This window comes from Sparus aurata, chromosome 1 (assembly GCF_900880675.1).
Source record: "Sparus aurata chromosome 1, fSpaAur1.1, whole genome shotgun sequence".
Lineage (NCBI taxonomy): Eukaryota > Metazoa > Chordata > Actinopteri > Spariformes > Sparidae > Sparus > Sparus aurata.
In genome coordinates this window covers 9,771,216-9,790,636 of record NC_044187.1, presented here as the reverse complement: position 1 = coordinate 9,790,636, position 19,421 = coordinate 9,771,216, and the positions used below count along the sequence as shown (strand labels likewise).

Below are 19,421 nucleotides of genomic sequence, written 5' to 3'. Positions count from 1 at the left end.
CTGCACATGTAGTAGTTGGACAGCCTGTTCCTGTAGCAGCAGGTGACCTTAAGGCCCCCACACACCGCCCAGACGTCCAACTGCCTTATCCGACCACTCTCCGACCACTCCGTTGCCTCTTGTCTGACCCGTTCGGCAGAAAAGTTGCATTGAACACACCGCTTCGACGTGCTGCCTACTCCACAGTAGCGTGTACGTTCTGCGCTTGCGCGAGATGCAATAAGCGGGTGGCGCTTGTGTTGTGAGTTGTAAACGAGAACCTTATGCACGCAACTCTCTTTACTTTCGATCAAAACGAAACTTAACTATTTCCGATAAAAACAGCTGCATACTAAACATGCAGCGAGGCATTACCAAACTGACACAAATTAATTCGTCCTGAACGGACGTAACAACTAGTCTGGTGCCACTACTGCAAAACATGAAAACGGGGAATGACGGAACGGAGTGCATAGAAAAACAAAGCGCACACAGTATTCCGTCCCTCCCACACACCGCGCTGATTCGCCAGCACACCGCCAATCAGAACAGCCATTCAGCTGGCACACAACCAATCAGAGGATCCAATGGCTCAGAGGTCCGACGGCCCTCCTCCTCAGACTTCGCATGCTCAGTCGGATCCGACCTCGTCCGAGCCTCTCCAAACGCTTCAGACGTCCAACGGTTGGGCTGGTGTGTTCCTGCCTTTAAATATGTTCGAACATGAGCCTGTTAATGGCTTTAATTTAAATGCTCCGGTGAAATAAGTAATAACTAGGTACATTAACTCAGGTACATATTTGAGGTACGTCTGCTTGAGTATCGTCATATTCTGCTACATTATAACTATTGTACTTTTTAGCCCACTATTTATTTAGCAGCTGCTAACTTAACAAAAGACTTTACATAAATAACGCAGCATTATATAAAGTAGTTCAATTAGCTTCCCCAGACCACCACTACATCCATTTTCTACGATCTAATAACGTTTTTTTCATGTGTGGAACTGAGTGAAATGTGTTTGTTTTTTTTCAAGGAGACAGAAACGCTCGTTTGCTTTTGTAATACTCAATTTCACTACAAGCTGCATACGTACAAACGAGTGACACTGCTGGTTTGAATGTTGATGACAAAGTGAATTCATAATTAACATTTGATATTAAGTGTAATGAAGTGTGAGAGGCATCGTCATGTGTAAGATGACACATTTCATGTTTAATTTCTACAATCAGGCTTTAATCTACTACCTCTGTGTCACCAGTTCACCCAGTCTCCACAACGATCGTATGTGGAAAAAAAAGTCACTTTCTTTTATTTACCTATTTTGTAACTAACCCTAACCCTGGGGAAACTGATGACTAGCAAATTTCTTCGAGTAGAAAAAAAAATTAAAATTCTTGTGAAAAAGAAAATGTTTGCATGGAAGAAAAAAATTCTCCTAAAAAACATTTTTTCATGGAGAAATAAATTAATGACTCCGTTCCAAAAAAAAAGTTTTCTCATGGAAAATAATTTTTTTTCTCTTGTAATAATTTAATCTACCACCTCTGTGTCACCAGTTCACAAAGTCTCCACAATGATTGTACGAGTAAAGAAAAAATAATCACTTTTTTTAAGTACATGTTCTGTTGAGACTGGGTAAACTGTCGACTGGCACATTTTTTCCAGTAGAAAGATAATTAAGTTTATCGTGAAAAAAAATGTTTCCAGCATAAAAAAAAAAGTTTGAAGTGAAATAAATTTTCATGTAAAAAAAAAATTACTCCATTTCAAACATGAAAAAATGTTTTTGTGAAAAATTTTTTCCCTCATGAAAAAGTAATTTTCTTGTGAAAAACATTTTCTTGTTAAAAATAAAATGTTTGTTAAAGAGACAATTTCCAGCCAACACAGGACTTCTTAAGCCGAAACACGATCTTTTCCTCAGTGTAAACATCGTTTTTTCCCTAAAACTCACCAGTATAAATACAAACTGCTGTTTGTAGCTTCTTGTTTCTATAAGTGAAGTTTTAATTTGAACTGATGTGTTAAATATTAAATTTATATGTTTTTTTGTATCTAATGGTAACAAGCATTTGATATAACTGCCATTTCCGTGTTATACTATATTTACTCATCACTCACAGAAGTTCACCCCCCCCCCCAGGAACAATTAATACAGGTTTCTATGATCGCACATTCAAAACAATGTGCACTGAAAGACTCATGTAAGAATTAATTATGAAAAAGAGATTCCAGTGCAGTTTTATGGAGAAGCGATGAGAAGTGTGGCTCCCTGACCATGACATCACTAAAGACTTTAGACTGTCCATGTTTTTGTTTTTGAGGTTTATGTGAACGGTTGTGTTCTGCTTAATATCAAACATTACATCTGCTTTAAGTACGAGGTCTAAGTGCTTCACGGTCTAAGTGCTTTTCCAGCTCTTGTTCAAAAGCACAGTGTGCCAAAAAATCTTTTCATATCTGCCTGAATCACAGAATTACTCCACTGGAGAAGAGCGCAGAGCTTTCCCCGGATGAATATTCATGTGGTGAAACATTGTGGAGCACTTTTACAAATCTGTTCCAAATGAAGCACCTCACATTCATGCCTGCTATCACAGGACTTATCTCGCTGAGCACCGTTTATTGCTGAAAATGAGCTCTTTCTTTCACTGCTCCTCACCTGCCTTTCCCCCCCTCCTCTTGCAACCAAAACCAACATCTGCACGGCTTATTTTTGGGTTTTCCTCTGCCTCAGACGGGCATTGTTTTGGATTTGTGACGAGCTTAGAGCCGGGATCTAAAGCGACGACGAGGGATTATTCTATTAGTCATTTTTCCTCCCCAACATAATGTACTGGGGAAGATTTAATACGGTTTTAGGTGCTGGGTGGAAGAGATCTGACTAGGCTGCAGATTTACAGCGAGGTTCCGACCGTTTTGCATAATCCCAAGAGACATCTGTCTGTGAGTGAGTCCCACCTTGCAAATTTCACATTTGAAGAATTCAAATTAGGTGCTTTAGGGACGCGACACACATACAGACTTTCGCAAAACACATACGGGCAAAGATGCTAATTTCCAGCAGATAATCGGCTATTTGAGGCTAATCTTTGTTGCCCCGGAGCGTGTACGCACTTTGAAATCTGATTTTTTTTAAAAAATCCAAAATAAACCTTAACTTTATGTATGTGTTTATTCGAAGTGCATGTGTGTGTGTGTTTGTGTGCGAGTGTGAAGGAAAGGTAAACCCTCCGTCAGAAACTTTCCAGCTGCAGCCTGGTTTGTTTCTTGCTGTCACAGTTTATGTTGTTTGTTCGTTGGTGTTTTTTTGTTTTTTTCCGTATTTGCAGAACTCAGTAGATACCAACACACTTTTGTCTCAACTTATCCAACCCCACCACACACACACACACACACACACACACATATATACAGACACACAAATGCACCTCCATCTGTTATGCTGTGTCCCTCTCTCTCTTGTTCCTGGTAGTACCTCTGCATACCAAATGCACCCCCTCGTACTTTGTGATTTGTCTTGTTTGTTTTCGGTTTTGTCGCTAGACGATCGTCTGTCACATCTCGGAGGCGTCTGTGCACGTGCAAGCGTGGATGTTTGGGTCTGTGTTAAAGCGGGGAGAAGTTATGTGGCTGATTTTGATCTCCTTTCAACTGTCAGCCGCCTCTGCATCGTCTTCTCTCCATCTGTCTTTTGCTGTGTCTGTCTCTCTTTCTACGCCTGTCACCGCCACGCCGCGGAGACAAATGAACCACGAGGATGCTGACAGGATCTTCTCGGGACATTTTTTTTTTTTTTTTCATTTCCCTTCCTCACACACGAGCGCTGTTGCATTCGCTAAGCTTAGCATTTAAAAATAAACACACCATCACCACCTCCATTTCGGGAGGTTATTATAATGAGTCACAACTAACACTTACTTTCCTCTGCATCCCTCTGGATCAGATTTCATAGGATTTCGACAGAACTGCTCTCACGCAGCAAAAAACCAGAGGAGGCTGTTTTTACACTTTGCAAAACATCTGCTACGTTTTCATCTGTTAAACGTGTACGAATGAGAAAGCGCAGCAACAGAAGGGTTTCGGCCTTCAGTCGGCCGTCTTCAGGGATCGAATCAGGAGACGGTGCGTGACGTTTTTATGCATTCATTCAAAACTCCACATTACTTCTGCTCCTCCACACACGAGCGTAGGATGCTCGCTCTTCTGTTCTTTTACCGAAGAGCACAAGTTTTCTTGTTGGGTGCATCCCAAGACGCGACACCAGCTTTATGGGCTTGTTCTTGCCTGTTACAGAGACATACAGTCACAAATCTCAAGTCGTCTCAAAGCAGTGAAACATAACTTCCTGGAAAAAGATAGTTGATTGTTGAGTCTCTTCCTCAGGTGGTCAGATACCGATGCTTTGGGTTGGCAGCCAGTGGCGCCCCCAGGGGGGGCCATGGCCAGCCCTGGAAAATTGCTGGCCACCCCACTGGCCCCCCAGTGCTCCCACCAATTTCCCTGACTGACTGCGGCGCTGGCTCAATAGGGAACTGTAATTTAAATCTCCACCTGTGGGGGTGCTAATGTGCTGAAAGGCGTGCAGTCTGACGGGAAGTCAGCGCAAGAAGCAGAAGAAGAATCAACAACATTTTTGTGTTTTTCTGAAACGTTTGTGTGTTTCTCAAACTTGAGGTAAATGTGTTGGATGCATATTGTCTTTTTGATGAAAAAGAGTCAAGGGGAATGCAATACACAGCCACAGACTGGAGCTGAATCTGAGTTGCCACAAGAAGGACCATTTTGGTGGGCCACCCTAAGATTTTCACTGGCCCCATCTGGCCCCCCCTATGAAAATGTTCTGGGGGCGCCACTGTTGGCAGCTCGGATCAAATGGCAACCCAACCAATCAGTCATCGTTTTACAGGAAGTGACAATTTTGTTTCTTAAAACAAGTAAAAATAAGATTGTGGAAAAAGGAGAGAACTTCCCGTAGGAATCAACTTCTGTAATTACTCTTATCAAAATATGTCTGATTATCTTGAAGGCAAATTGCTGCGTGAGAATGAAGCACACATACACTTCAGAACGTCCTAAGCTGTTGATTCAAAACAGAAAAGGTTGAAACTTTCTTACTTTCTGCACTGGAAGATTTTATTTTTTTTAGCTTGTTTTCAAATAATAAAACTTTTACGACATTAATGGCGTGATGAGATGAAGATTTCTGCAGCGCGGTTAAAGAGATTAATTGCTGATGTCGGACGTGGAGGGAATGAAAAGGTTGTCGGAAATAAACCCAAACGTCTTTATCTCCTGCAGAAAACCCAAAGAGACAATAAGTATGCAGATACACACCAGAGAGAGACGGGACGACGGAAATCAACGTCGCTATGAGAATATTTATGGGATGTTTCGTCCCAATTTGAACAACAAAAATCACACACACAATGCAGCATAGAGGTTATGGTTACGGTCTCCGTTGTAATTACACCACGGTATGGCAAAGATATACATCGATGTTTACAGATGTCACGCCTAGCACCTGTTCAGTCAGCTAGATACTGGGATAATTAGAGTGCGGCGCTGATGAAGGCTGAGCGCTGAAATGTGTCTCCCGCCGCAACTTTATCAATAAACCGAGATGGATCTGCCCGTCGAGCCGCTCCGACTCGTCTAATTTGGATGTTTATTGGAGCCTACACCCAAACGGAGAGCCACTCTAATGATATCGGAGCAGGTTGGGCACACTTCTTCTTCCTACTTTATTTAATCAACAAGTTATTTTAATGGACAAATCCTCACTTCTTCATCTGAGCTTCAGTCGCCATCTGTCAGACTGAATGAAAGACGACGTGACGTCCAGGCGATAACAGCGAAGAGAGGATTTGAGACGAGAAACACTGTGTATTGGAACAACAACATACTGTTTTGTTCGCAGGTTCCTGCATCCTTTTAGCAATTTTCACAGAAACATGCTTTTTTTGTTCCTTTCAGACGTGTTTGAAATTGATTTTTTCATTTTAAACGCCCCAAACTGTTGTGATTCTCCAAAATGTGTAGAAAACGATGTTTGAGATTGAAGACAAGAATACGGAGAATGCACCAGTCAGTAGCTGATTGTAGATTGAGGTTCAGAATTTGAATATTCTATTCTCTATTTTCACCTTTTTACGTTTGATATTTGTTTTTACTTCTGGTCGTATTTCTTTTTATTTATATGAGCTGAAAGGAATAAAAAAAGGGCGAGTTAACAGCCTCCATCGTAAATGAACACTGACACACCTCCGTTAAACCTGCTGAGCGGGATTTTAAATCATCGTCTTACTCCGGGAAGTAAGATTGACTCCGTCCTTGGTCTTGCATAGTCAGCATGAACTAACAGCCCCGCAGCAGCCATTGTATCATTACGCACCATTACATACCGCGAGTGCTAACAGCCCCGTGATTGATCACTCAGGACCGGGTATAAATTATGATCTGATGTGTGTTTTACGGCACGTCCGGATTGACAGCGTGGAAAGCTATTTACACCTGCTGGAATAAAAATCACACTGTTTTCAAACTCTGGTGAGACTTCACCAGTCGACGTTGTGAACAGATTAAAGGGATACTGCTACTGAGTTTTTGACCACTGGCGGCACTGCACATGTAAATATTCAAGCTGGCAACATTCAAACCCTGATTGGCGCTATTTTTTATTTACGGTTTTAGGATTTTATCAGGTCAATATTCACTCATTCTCTTCTTTTCTTTCACATCTCACATTAGTATCAAGTCCTCTTTTTTGTGTGACTTCCTCTGCAAAGCAAACATTTCTGCAGGGTTAGAATTTTAAAAAAGGATTATTTTGAATAAAGCTCAATACTTTTAGTTCAAGTCTGATCCTTAACCTGTCTTCTGCTCCACCCCGGCTTTTAGAAATTACTTTTATATATTATACATTTGTGTTTCCTGTTATTATATCACATTCATAATGTATTTCCGGAGTGGCCTTGAGAATCAACGCACAGCAACATACTCTGACAACGCTGTGAAATGTCGTTGCGTTCTGTTTTGTGAAACGTCATCTTTTGGGAAATGTCCTGCTTTGTCGTTCGTCGAGTTTCCTGACATGTGGTTTGTTTTCTGAACCATCGTTGTTTTGTGGGAATTAAAACATCTTTTTAAGATTCAGGAATCGACGTATGGATTAGAACACAACAGGATTTTAGATGAGGGGATACTCTCTCCGCCTGCGGCGCGTGGGGAGTTGTCAGGATTAAAGCGTGTCAGGATTTCGTATGAGGAGCATGTTCTCTTTGCCTCAGGAGTGAACAGGAAGTCAGATCAGCTGACAGTTATTGTCCTACAAAACATCAAAGAGTCATCGCCCCCGGGGGAGAGGCATGATTAACACCTGTCAGGAGGTCCAGTCAGAAAGTCTGAGGTCTGCATGCTGCATGTATTAAACAGATCGGATTCATCACACCCAGTGCAACGCTCAAACTTCAGCAAGGAGTTTTGACCCTCTGGGCCACCGTATGTTTCCCTGGACACACGTTTTTCATTCAATAAAGACACATATGGACCACAAATTGATCACGCACAAACACAAGATACGGTGTCTGGAGTTCATGTTCTGAGTCCGAGCTGATGTTTTGTTCTGGTGACAAAAGGAAGACTGAGGTTCTGGTTCAGGTCCCAGCTGAATGTGTTTGTATTCAACCGAGACAGATTGCTTTGATCGCCAAATGCTTCCATAACCTCAAGGTCGCTGGCTCGACTCCAGAATGGGAACCTTCGCTGTCAAACTGACCAATACGGACTAATAAAGTGGCTACTTAGCGTACAGTATGCTGCCTCAAATTGTTAAATAGGAGCGTTACAGTCAAGTGTTATCGATGTGTTCAGTCGTTTAAGTCTGTATGAATAAAACAGTCATGACTGGAGGTTCACCCTTACGACACCAAACAAAACGTTGCCCAAACTCCATTTCACACAGAAGTCGGTACACACGGTTAAAAAAACAAAAACAAAGTGTGTCTATTGAGGCTTTTTAAAGACAGTTTCCAATTTCCGAGCCAAAAAATGCCGTATGCATTGTTTTTGTGCGTATGTGTAATTTATTCAGCCGCCCACTGGGCTCCACAGGGCCACACCTGTCCCTCCTGTCGGATATATCTTCTCTGCTGTAATGTGAAACTCCACTTTGCCCCCCCCTCCCCCCCAAAAAAATCACTCGTCTCTCCAAACACTCGCTCTGTTCACACCCCAGCCACCTCCTCTTCCTCTCTCCTGCACCCGTTTCCTCCCTCCATCTCTTTCTTTCTCATCCTCACACACACACACGCAAGCTTCTGCCAAGCTGTTAAATTTGAGCTCTCCATCTCCTTTCCCACACACACACTCACACACACACGTTTGCACACACACACACATACACAGGCACGCACACACAGAGGTAAACACAGCCTGGCAAAAATAGCATTCATCTCTACATCCATCTCTGATTCTGGGCTCAAAGATGAGAATCCTTTGGCAGGAATTTCTCTTTCTCTCTCTCTCTCACACATACACACACACACACACGCACAGCACACACACACACACACACACACACACACGCACGCACACTATCTCTCTGTCTCTATCTCGACACACAAATTGAATCTGCGGTCTTGACAGGACAGGAGGACAGGGAGGACGAATAAAAATCACCTCATTACACACAGCTTTACACTTACACATCCACTCAAACAGCCTCACACACACACACACACACACACACACAGACAAACACACACGCACGCAGGTCATTCACATGCATTAGGGATGGAAATAGAAAAGCCTTGAATCCTGGTCAAACATCGTTTGGTGTGTAAATGCTAACAGACGAGGGCAGGAGGCCACATGTGACTCGGTTTGTCAGAGAGACGACGGGAGCGGCAGAGGGACGGAGCAACAACAGTGTGCACAGTGGTGGAGGTTGGAATAATGCTGATTATCATTAAACTGATGAATAATGAAGGTCACGGTGACAACATAAGCGATGAAACTGATGATAATGATGATGTTCTCTCGATCTTTATCTCATCCCTCCCCTCGGTGGCGAGGACTGTGATTTTCCGGCTGCATGTGAATGCGATCTGTTGATGATCTCTGCGATAACAACAGGTCTGACTGACGACTTCCCGCCGTGCAGCCGTGACTGCAATTCAGAGTCCAAGGTGCAGCTGAGGAGGTTATTGATCACGGCAGGCTGGAAAGATATCCAGATCGGCAACACCTCCTGCTGTTAATTCTGTTGTCAGAATCTTTCTGCGTGCGCAGCGCTGACAGATTTCCGGCAGGTGTCGGGGGTGAAGTCTGGATAGTTTAAATAACTTGTATTCGCCTATTGATTTATTTCACTGGATGAAACTCTTTATTCTTGCCAAAAATGTCTGAGTAAAGATTAAAAAACCAAACAAACATCTGCTGCACCACCAGCTCAATCTCTGCTGAGGGCTACATCCAGAATTATACAAAAAATAAACTGGGCCTTCAACATCATTATTATTAAGTTAACTAATCAATTCTTTTTAAACCTTCAACGACTCTGACACACGAATTATCTTTCAAAGCTTTATCAACACTGCCCAGATTAACATTTGGGTGGATACGTGAATGTTTACCAAAGAGGATAACCGGCTGAGTGAGGCCCCATCAGATGTCAAACCATCTTATAGACCCACCAGTTCACTGTGTCGTGGCGCCGTTTGGCCTCGCCTTCCTCCAGAACCAACCCGATCGGGGCGCTGTTTAGCTCAGTTGGTAGAGCAAGCGTCCCATGTGCCGAGTCGCTGCAGTGGACCCGGGTTTGACTCCTGGCCTGGGTCCCTTTGCTGCGTGTCACTCCCCCTCTCTCTCTCCCTATTTCCTGTCATATCTTCAGCTGTTCTATCAATAAAGGCCAAAAAAATATAAAAAAAAAACAAAAAACAACCCGATCGCCAGAATAAACGCTGGCAATAAACGTTTCTGACAAAACAGTGTTATTTTGAAGCTCTACACTTCTTCTGGTTACATTTAGGCACAAAATCCACTTGGTAAAAGTTAGGAGAGCGTCATGTTTTAGCTTAAAATCCCTTTTGATGGTTGCCACAAACGCAAAACGCCAATAAACACCTAGTTTTTGGACCTGCGATCACTGGATTGGCAGCCTCCTCACCTCAAACTCAATCCTGTCCACCTTCAGATATAAAACTCTTAAAACACCTGTTGTTGTCGCCACAAACACTTCTGGAAATGTCCTGACTTCCTGTCAGAAAATATCAGCTCTTTTGTGACCACAAACTCAGCGTCACGCTTACAAATGTTGAAACTCAGTCTCACACTGCGGTCACTGGCTTCGCAGCCTCCTTGTCTACAACTACACCACCTCCCCCTCCACCTGTAGACATGACAGTCAGGTTTAAAACATGTAATGTGAACGTGATACGGCGTGTTTTGTTGAAATGTCAGCATGGTGCGTAGACTATAACACGTACAACTGTGTCCTGCCGCAGTTTGCAGAAACTTGAGCTACCAACATTTTACCCATGGCGACTGGAAACCAACACGGACTCATTACCCAGAAATCCTGTGGACACCATTAATCTCCACCTGAACCTCGTCCATAAGAACGTTGCTCTCTCAATGCTACATTTTATCTCCTGCTCCCCTCATTTTCCCTCCTAATAGACGAACCAGCAGGTACTAATGTGTGAAACTGGCTGCTTCACAATCCAAACCGGAGACAATGAACTCTGTAATTTGAGGGAACTTCAACACTGAAAACAGCCGCTAACCCTCTCCAGATCCCTACTGATGTGCTCCCCTTGCGGCCCCGTGTTTTCAGGCGGGTTAGGGCTCTGACCTGAAACCAATTGGATGGTTAATATGTGTTAATGGGATATTGAACTGAGGAATAAAGGACTCTGGGAACAAAGATACGCTCCCCTGTGAATACTCTGGGTTGCCGAGTAAAGAAACAACATTATGTGATGACCTGCGTTTTTCATCCCGCTCCGCCCGGCTTGATGTTTATTTCAGACGAGATCAGACGCTCCACGGTAAACACCGCGCCGTGATGCGCAACGAGGTAAACGCGCTCACGAAGCTTTAAGCTGCGCGTACGTCGGGCGTCTTTGTTTTTCTGTTACAAATCCCGTCGTCCTTGTGTGGCTGCAGCTCTTAAACCTTTGACAGCCCACAATTTCTCGCAAAACGGTAAAGAAAATAGGTTTCTGTGTCCCTCTCTCACACACACACACATTCGAAACACACTTGAATTTGTGTCATGAAGGTTTTCCCGAAGGAAATAAAGCGTAAATCACATGATGAATATCCTGCTCACTCTGGTGCCTGCCTGCGTGTGTGTGTGTGTGCACCTACCTCGTGCACATACTGTAGGTGTGATGTTTATTGCTCGTATTTGCCGCATGTGATTTTCCGACTGGGCGGTTAAAGCGGTGTTTGGTATTCCGCCGATGTCTCCTCATCTAGCGGCGGAGGTTGGCGTGCGGGAGCGAGAGACGGGGAGCAGAATGGAAAACAGACGGAGCGAGAGAGGAAGGAGGGGAAAACTTTACTTTACCTTTTTTTTGCAGATGGAGGGACCCTCTCCGAAAAACCGGCAGAGTCTCGGCGCGCCTCTCACATCACTATCAAAAAGAGAGAGAGAAAGAGGGGGAGAGGGGAGAGGGGAAGGGGAAGGTGGAGACAGGCGGTGGTTAGAATGACAAAGGTGAGACATTTCTGAAAATGGTTTGGCGGCAGCACAGACTGACAGCCTGCCACATGAAAAAACACCCAAACAGGGACAGCTAGCAGCACGGAGACAAACCCAGAAAGTGGGAATTCAGTTTTTTGGACTCAGCTATTTCCCCTGGTTACTGCGGTAAAGTGAAACTCGTTAAATAATAATAATAAAAAAAACTGGATTTATATAACACAATTAATAGGACACCTCAAAGCTCTATGTGTGTCAGAGAGGGAGGGGAGGAGGAGAGGAAGGATAGACTGAGAATTGGGACGCAGAGGGAGGAGAGAAAAGCAAGGGATTGTGGAAATAAGGGCCGTGTGAAGAGAAAACAGAGGGGGGATTCCCATTAGAGAGACAGATGAAGGGACGGCGGAGGATGACAGCAACATCTGACAGTTGGCAAGTCAGTGATGGACAGAGAGAGAGGGAGGGAGGGAGGGAGGGAGGCGGAGAGAAAGAGCTCCTATTTTCCAAGGCTAATCCGCGGCTCTGCCTCACAGGGAAAACACAATCTCGTACGGAGAGAGTTTACAACCTTCGCTGTCCTCTCCGTCACATGACTGTTCATCCTCGAGTGTCGGGCAGACCTCTGCATGCCAGTGTCTGTGTGTGTTTACACTATGTAAGGATCCAGATAAAGACTAATATTATTCAGACTGTGGACAAAAACAAGAGCAAGCTGAGCAAAGAAAAAACTACCTGTTGCTGCAGGGAGTGCCTGTTTTTTGAGCTTAGGCTCCGCTAAAATATAATAAGCTCCTGGAAATTCTGTCAGACATCACCACAAACCACACGCTCAACAAAATGACCACAAATGTGATTTCACACCTTGGACACAACTCCATCACAAAGCCTCACAAAGGAGCGTTTTCTAAAGCCCTGCTGTCAGTCGCTGCCTCTGCATCTGTCCTGCTCTCTGTTCTGCTGCAAGCAATTCTTCAAACAATCATTCTTCAGTTTTTATAAAACAAAAACCATTCAGTCTTTATTTTCGAGAGGGCGACTGTGGAGTGTGTCAGCTGTAGAGACACCTGTCGCCAGCTGGTAACTTCAGCTTTGGCTAGCTAGAGTAAGATAACGCTTTTTTGATTTGCTATGAAACAAATAGGTCTGTTAAAAGACGTTGAATATCTATAATGTTTTAATTATTTGAAGGATAGTCCCTTAAGATGAATCATCTTGTTTTCAAGGGAGTCCTTAACATGTATACAGACAATAACAAGACAAAACATTACAACATGACATTACATTATAGGACATACAAGAGTAAGACAGAACATTACAACAAACGATACATTACAAGACGATAACACCCACACAACACACTCTATATCTATAATCTAATATCCCAGATTAGTTAATGATCCATGTGACAGACATGTTGGGCAGCTCTGTTTGTGTAGAGCTAGTTCGCCCCGGCATCATAGTGCAGATAAGAGCTGCGCTGTAGAGCCAGAAAAAGCGATTTGAGGACGAACAATCAAAGAGTTTTGGAAATGAAACGCCACTTGATGAAACTTTGGCTGAAGCTGCTGAGAGTAAACCTCCCCGAGCCGATATCATCACATCACAACGTCTCCTCAGACCGACTTAGTGAATGTTCCTGTCCTGATCAGGTGTTTTTCCATACTGTGTAGTTTAAATGTATTTCTATAAGATCTAAAAGTTATTTGTTCCTGGTCTTTGCACAATATAACTCCTTTTTTACTTTCTTTTTTTTTTTTTTTTTAACATATTCTGACCTTATTTTTCCCCAAGAAGGATTATTTAGATTTCTTGCTTCTTGTTATACTACACCATCATATATATTATTTATATTTTTGCAGAATAGCACATTTTTTCATGCTATTAACGGACCGTATCATCAAATTAAGTGGTTTTTTTTCATAGGTATATATTTGTACCGTGTTGGCTTTGACTGTAATCGCTCAGTCAGTTGTTTGGTAGATGATGTCGTCCCGTTCTCTGTGTTATTATGTCACAATTTCAAACTTTTCCGAACTAATTTCTGGCCTCACCATCAATTTATGATCTATTCTTGACATTTTCGCGCTTGTGTTTTTGATTTTAGGAAGGCTCGACAAAAGACACCACGCTCCAGACTCAGAAAGCTCTCACTTACTGCTTCAACATGACTATTCCGCTCTTATCTACATTTTACAAGCTATGATCTGACCATTTCTGTTCAGGGAAGGGTTAACCAAACAATTCATCTGTTGCATGTTTGTACCATCAGGTGTTCGTGATGTCTTATACACCACTGTAACTCTATCCAATCGAGTCCTCAATAAGCGTTATTTGATTCCTTTGCAGCACATTTCAACGTTCCGAGTTTCTTTGCAGAATTACATATTAGATGTAAAAAAAATCGCGGAATAATAATGCGAGTTGAATAATCTCATTATCTGCATTTTGCAGGATAATTTAATGCAAATTGGCTGAATGTTTATATTATGCATGCACTATTCTGACGCGTCTAGTCTTCTGTCAAGGTGCTTTTCTGCATCATAACCCATTTACGCTGTAATTTGGCAAGCGACGGTTGTCATCTGAGCGGCCCTGCGATTCCAAAAATCAGTCTTTGATTCAAAAATATCTCTTTTAAGTGCCAAAAAAAAGAGGACGTTTTTGTTCACGTAAATTACACATGACAGAATTTTTTCCCTCACATGGAATTAGCTTTTGTCAGCGTAGGACAGACATGTAAAGTCAGACGGTAATTTCAGGCGAAGGATGTTCTGAAAACCTCTGGAGAGACTGTATGTGAACATCCCTCATCTTTTTGCTTTATTCACCAAATGTGTATCCTCTGCTTCTCTCTAATTTCCTCAAAGACACATATAAACGCGTGTTGCAATGGTTTTAAGTCTTTTGGGTGTAAATCCAGGTCATAGTCCGAGTCATTTCACACTGATCTAAATCAAGTCTCTCAATCTTGAGCTTTGAACCTTTAAAGAGACACTTACTGATGTAACTCCATCGTGTGCCCGAGTGCAAAAAACTAAACTACAGTTGGCTAAAAGTGAGGCAGAAATATGTACACACATTCCTTTAATCAGATCTATAAAGCCGTGTGTGCCCTGATTCTGTTTTATAAATCTCAATTATTGAGGAATTTGGCGCACGCACAAGAGCCTCATTACCGCTCCAACGGTTAGCCCTGGATGGATGTAGAAACATTCACTTGTTTGTGTATAAATACTTTTGCTCATACTCGTACTCATTAGGTCCGTAATGTGATGAGCGGCAGGGAAATAAGAAGTGCACTAATTGTATCAAATCAACACGGTTCTCCGACAGCACCGGTCATTACAAGCACCCAGTACGCGTGGCTGTGGCTATTTAAAGTGCCCATAACACTAATTCAGCACATATTCTGTGTCTGTAAACAATCATCACTGGGATTAATCATCATTATTACATTTCAGAGGGATATGGTGAGTTATAGTGCTTGTATTGAAACAGGGAAACGCCATCACTCATACATCATTCCAAATTAAGTGTATAAATGCACCTTTAATTAACATTTAATGGCTGTTTTTAGTCGTGATGGGTCAGGCATGGTGACGACCTGTCCTTGCCCCAAGTGAAGGAGTTCAAGTACCTCGGGGTTTTGTTCACGAGTGAGGGGATGATGGGGCGGGAGATTGACAGGAGAGTCGGAGCAGCGGGTGCGGTGTTGCATGCACTTCACCGCACGGTTGTGACGAAAAGGGAACTGAGCCGAAAGGCAAAGCTCTCGATCTACCGGTCAATCTTCGTCCCTACCCTCACCTATGGTCATGACCGAAAGAATGAGATCGCAGGTACAAGCGGCCGAAATGGGTTTTCTTCGCAGGGTGGCTGGGGTCTCCCTTAGAGATAGGGTAAGAAGCTCAGCCATCCGGGAGGGACTCGGAGTAGAGCCTCTGCGTGGAAAGGAGCCAGTTGAGGTGGTTCGGGCATCTGATGAGGATGCCACCAGGGCGCCTTCCTAGGGAGTTGTTCCTGGCACGTCCAACTGGGAGGAGACCTAGGGGTAGACCCAGGACCAGGTGGAGGGATTATATCTCTTCTCTGGCCTGGGAGCGCCTGGGGATTCCCCAGTCAGAGTTAGCCAATGTGGCCGGGGAAAGGGATGTCTGGGGCTCGCTACTGAAGCTGCTGCCCCCGCGACCCGATTTTGGATAAGCGGTTGACAATGGATGGATGGATGGGTCAGGCATGTGTGAGCGGACCAATCAGAGGAGGTTTTCAGAAGGGGGGGTTCCTTAAAGAGACAGAAGCTAAAACAGACGGAGGGAGAAGAGAGGACAGCATGGTGTACACCCGGTCCGAAGTACGTGTTGGATCTACTCACCTTCTTTTATGAATACCAGCTCATGGGAGGGAGATGGCGCCTGCGTGTTTTTTGCTCTTTAAATCGTTTATATTGCTGCACCCTGACGCTGAATAGTTGAAAGGTTTTCTGTTGTGCCATTTCCCCCCGACCTTAATCTCTCCTTTTACTGACTACTCTGTCGATCTCACACTGAAGAAGGTTTCGCTCTTGTTCGCGTTGGCTCACTTTTTTCTCTCGGATCTCGAGCCTGTGACATGAGGGTCAAGTCAGAGGTCTTTGTAACCAACGTGTTAGTCAAGATGCACCACATTCAGAAGGAAACTGTTCAGGTATCAGTATGCAGAGCTGTGGTACAGCAACGGTGTTTTCACTTGGCTGAGATTTTGTCCTTTCATAACGCACGGATCTTAAACATGAACATCCGGTGTGTGTCGGTTGCAGGATTTCAAAACATACATGAGACTTTTTGTCCTAAAGATATAATGTGCGACTTTTCCAAAGTAACCCATCTACTCGTTATATGTTTGTTAAAGTTGGAGTTGAAGTTTGCTGCTGCATACTTTTTAGTTTATGCCAAAGTTTCCATCAATGTTTAAAACAACAGAAAATACTCATTTCAGTCAAAGTGACGGAGCGCTTCATGTGGTCGCCTGTCGCTTTAACCTCTGGGGAAAACATCAGATAACACATGAGGGAGGAAGTCGCCACTGAAAACATTACCACGACTATGAACATTTTCTGAATGAGTCACGCCAGATAGATTTCCATCGGCAGTGGCGGTTGTTCAACAATGAAGGCAACAACTCCCATGATCCCACACTGCTTCAAAATGTCAAACGACGCCTTTTGTTTTCATTGTTTGGAGTGAATGACACCTATGGGCAGCCATTGCATACTGTGTCTTTTGAGTCCAGCCTACAGATGCAGTCTGTAATATGAGCCGCGTGTATCATCGTCCCGCACAATCAAACGAGAAGAAAAGAAGAGAAAATTATGGAAATGAACTGAACACACAACAACAACACGCACACTGCAGCTCTGCTTTTCTTTTTTTTTTTTACGTGCAGCGAGGCTGTCTGAGCCTGAGGATGTGGAGATGGACAGAACCAACAAGGAGATGGAGAGAGAGGCTGAATGAAGGAAGAGAGGGATGCTGGGAACAAGAGGAGGCCTGAGTGAAAAGGCAAAACAGCGCACTGTTACAAATGAATAGCCGGCGAGTGTTGCTGTCAGCTGAATTGCCAACACATGTAGCGATATTGACGCGTCTGTGTGTGTGTGTGTGTGTGTGTGTGTGTGTGTGTGTGTGTGTGTGTCTCTGCGCAGTCCTGTGAGCCTGTTGGACAAAATAAACAGTCCGACGTTCGGTCAACATCCCCGAGCTCCCGTGCTCCGAGCGCTGCCGCAGAGCTCAGCTTTTCATCACGAGCGTTCTTTAATCACTGCAGGCAGCGAGACTCCACACACACAGAATTTTGTCTCTCTCGAAGGTCGTTTTTTGGCCCGAGTCCACCTGGCCATTATCTAACTCATTTGACATTAAAAAAAGCCGGGGAAAAACAACACAAATGGAAATCATTCGGGTGAAGCATCATGAAGTGGAAGAGGAAACAGAGGAAACGCAAAAAAAAACACAGAGGGGGGGGGAAAACACGAGGGGAGAGATGGATGTGGAGCCTGCAGAAAAACAAAGAATAACTAAAAAACAGAGGCTCTGATGCATTACTGCTGGCAAATTAGCTAAACATAGAAACTACTACTGAACTGTCACACACACACACACACACACACACACATACATGCAGGGCACTCTTTAGCTATTCCTTGTGCATCGGCAGTGCGTTTGCTCCTCTGTAGTCCCCTTGACTGCGACTGGAGAGGACAGCAGAGAGAGGAGCTGGGTGTTTATTGTGATCCTCACAGACTTGAGTCTGTAAAGGCTAAAAACACAGTGACCAACGAGCCCAGGAGCAGTGTGAGTGAGTCAGACTCAGCTGGTCTCCATCAGTGGGAGGTCTGCAGTGTGGGATATCTGATTTGTTGTGAGAAAAAAAGGGAAAAAATCAGGTTGGCCGCAGGCGAGCTCAGGGCACAGCGAGCCGGTCGTGGCAGCCTCGGCCTGACTCCTCTGAATGTCATTTCCCTCTCCTGCTGAGCAACACACGCATGTGTCCCATGTGTAATTAACCATGTGATACATGTTTCATGTATGTGTGGTTTTGATATGTGACGATCAGGGAAAATGCTGTCAGTGATGACGAGACAAGACAAAACAGAATGTTGTTTTTTTTTTTTAAAAACAGATCATGTGGATTTTCAGACGAAGGGTGCCGTAAATTAAAAGGAGGTTAAACTGGATTAACCCTTTGCCCCCTCAGTCTTCCTCAAACAGTAGAGTATGTTGGCTTGGAGCAAACAAAAGTTCCTTTTTCTGTATTTTATTTGTATTCTTTTCACATTTGATGAAAGCTTCCTTGACGTCCTTTCCTTAATTTCGCACTTTACCCAATGTGATGCGATACTGGGTTACTGGGTAACTAAATTCAGCTTCATTGAGCAACTTAAAGACACATGAAGTGGCATCCTTGCTTCCTAAAACTGGCAATAGTCAACTTTGACTTATAACTCTGAAGGGGATACTGATTGTTCAGTGACTCCATCCGTGTGATACCGTGGCCCTGAAGTGCAAATCACAACGGCAAATCAAAAAACACAACAACATTAACCAAACCAGAAAAGGTTGGTACCCTGGGGCGACATGACCAGTCCAATCAGCGACGATTCATGTCGTCTGAGGGTACCTACCTTTTCTGGTTTGGTTAATGTTGTTTTTTCTGATTTGCCGCTGTGATTTGCACTTCAGGGCCACCACAGGTGTATAGATTGGTTCCTGATAAACCTCACTTCCACTGTGCTGTTCAGTCTGCCACTGGGCTCACTTAAATCCTGGGAAAACGGAGGATGAAGTGTGTCTGCGATACGCAACCGAGACAGGAAGAGGCATCGCTTTCCCTGGTCGCTGTCCCCAGGTAACACTGGAACAACTGTAGTAACTCAACACTGCAAAAGAAAAAGAGCCCTGCTGATGGAGGAGGCAAAGACGGTGAGGAGGGAAAGTGATACAAACCGATGTAAAACCAGAGTGAGCAGCCGGGCGTTCACTCATAGAGAGCACCGGTGTCGTGTCAAAATCTGCTCCCCGGTTGATATGTGTTTCCTCTCACCACTGGGACTTCAGGCATTCTTTCTACTACATCAGTGCATAACAAAGCCTGCCTACCTAATACAACCGGGGGTTTGACTCCTTCTCAAAGTACAGAGATCAGCGTTTTTTCTGGGTCAAATTGTGATTCTTACGGTTGTATTATGCTT

At 43.8% G+C, this 19,421-nt stretch overlaps 1 protein-coding gene across 2 annotated transcripts in view; it reads right to left on the bottom strand.

Moving 5' to 3' along the window:
* The window catches only part of LOC115584721 (protein ELFN1-like), a 138,348-nt gene that overhangs the window by 37,958 nt on the left and 80,969 nt on the right, over positions 1–19,421 (bottom strand). Inside the window, exon 3 of one of the 2 annotated variants that reach the window (XM_030422360.1) lies at positions 11,561–11,627. The exons of the other annotated variant lie outside the window; for it this stretch is intronic. The gene's annotated coding sequence lies outside the window, so the exon portion shown is untranslated. The remainder of the gene's footprint in view (positions 1–11,560; positions 11,628–19,421) is intronic. 2 annotated transcript variants of the gene reach the window in all.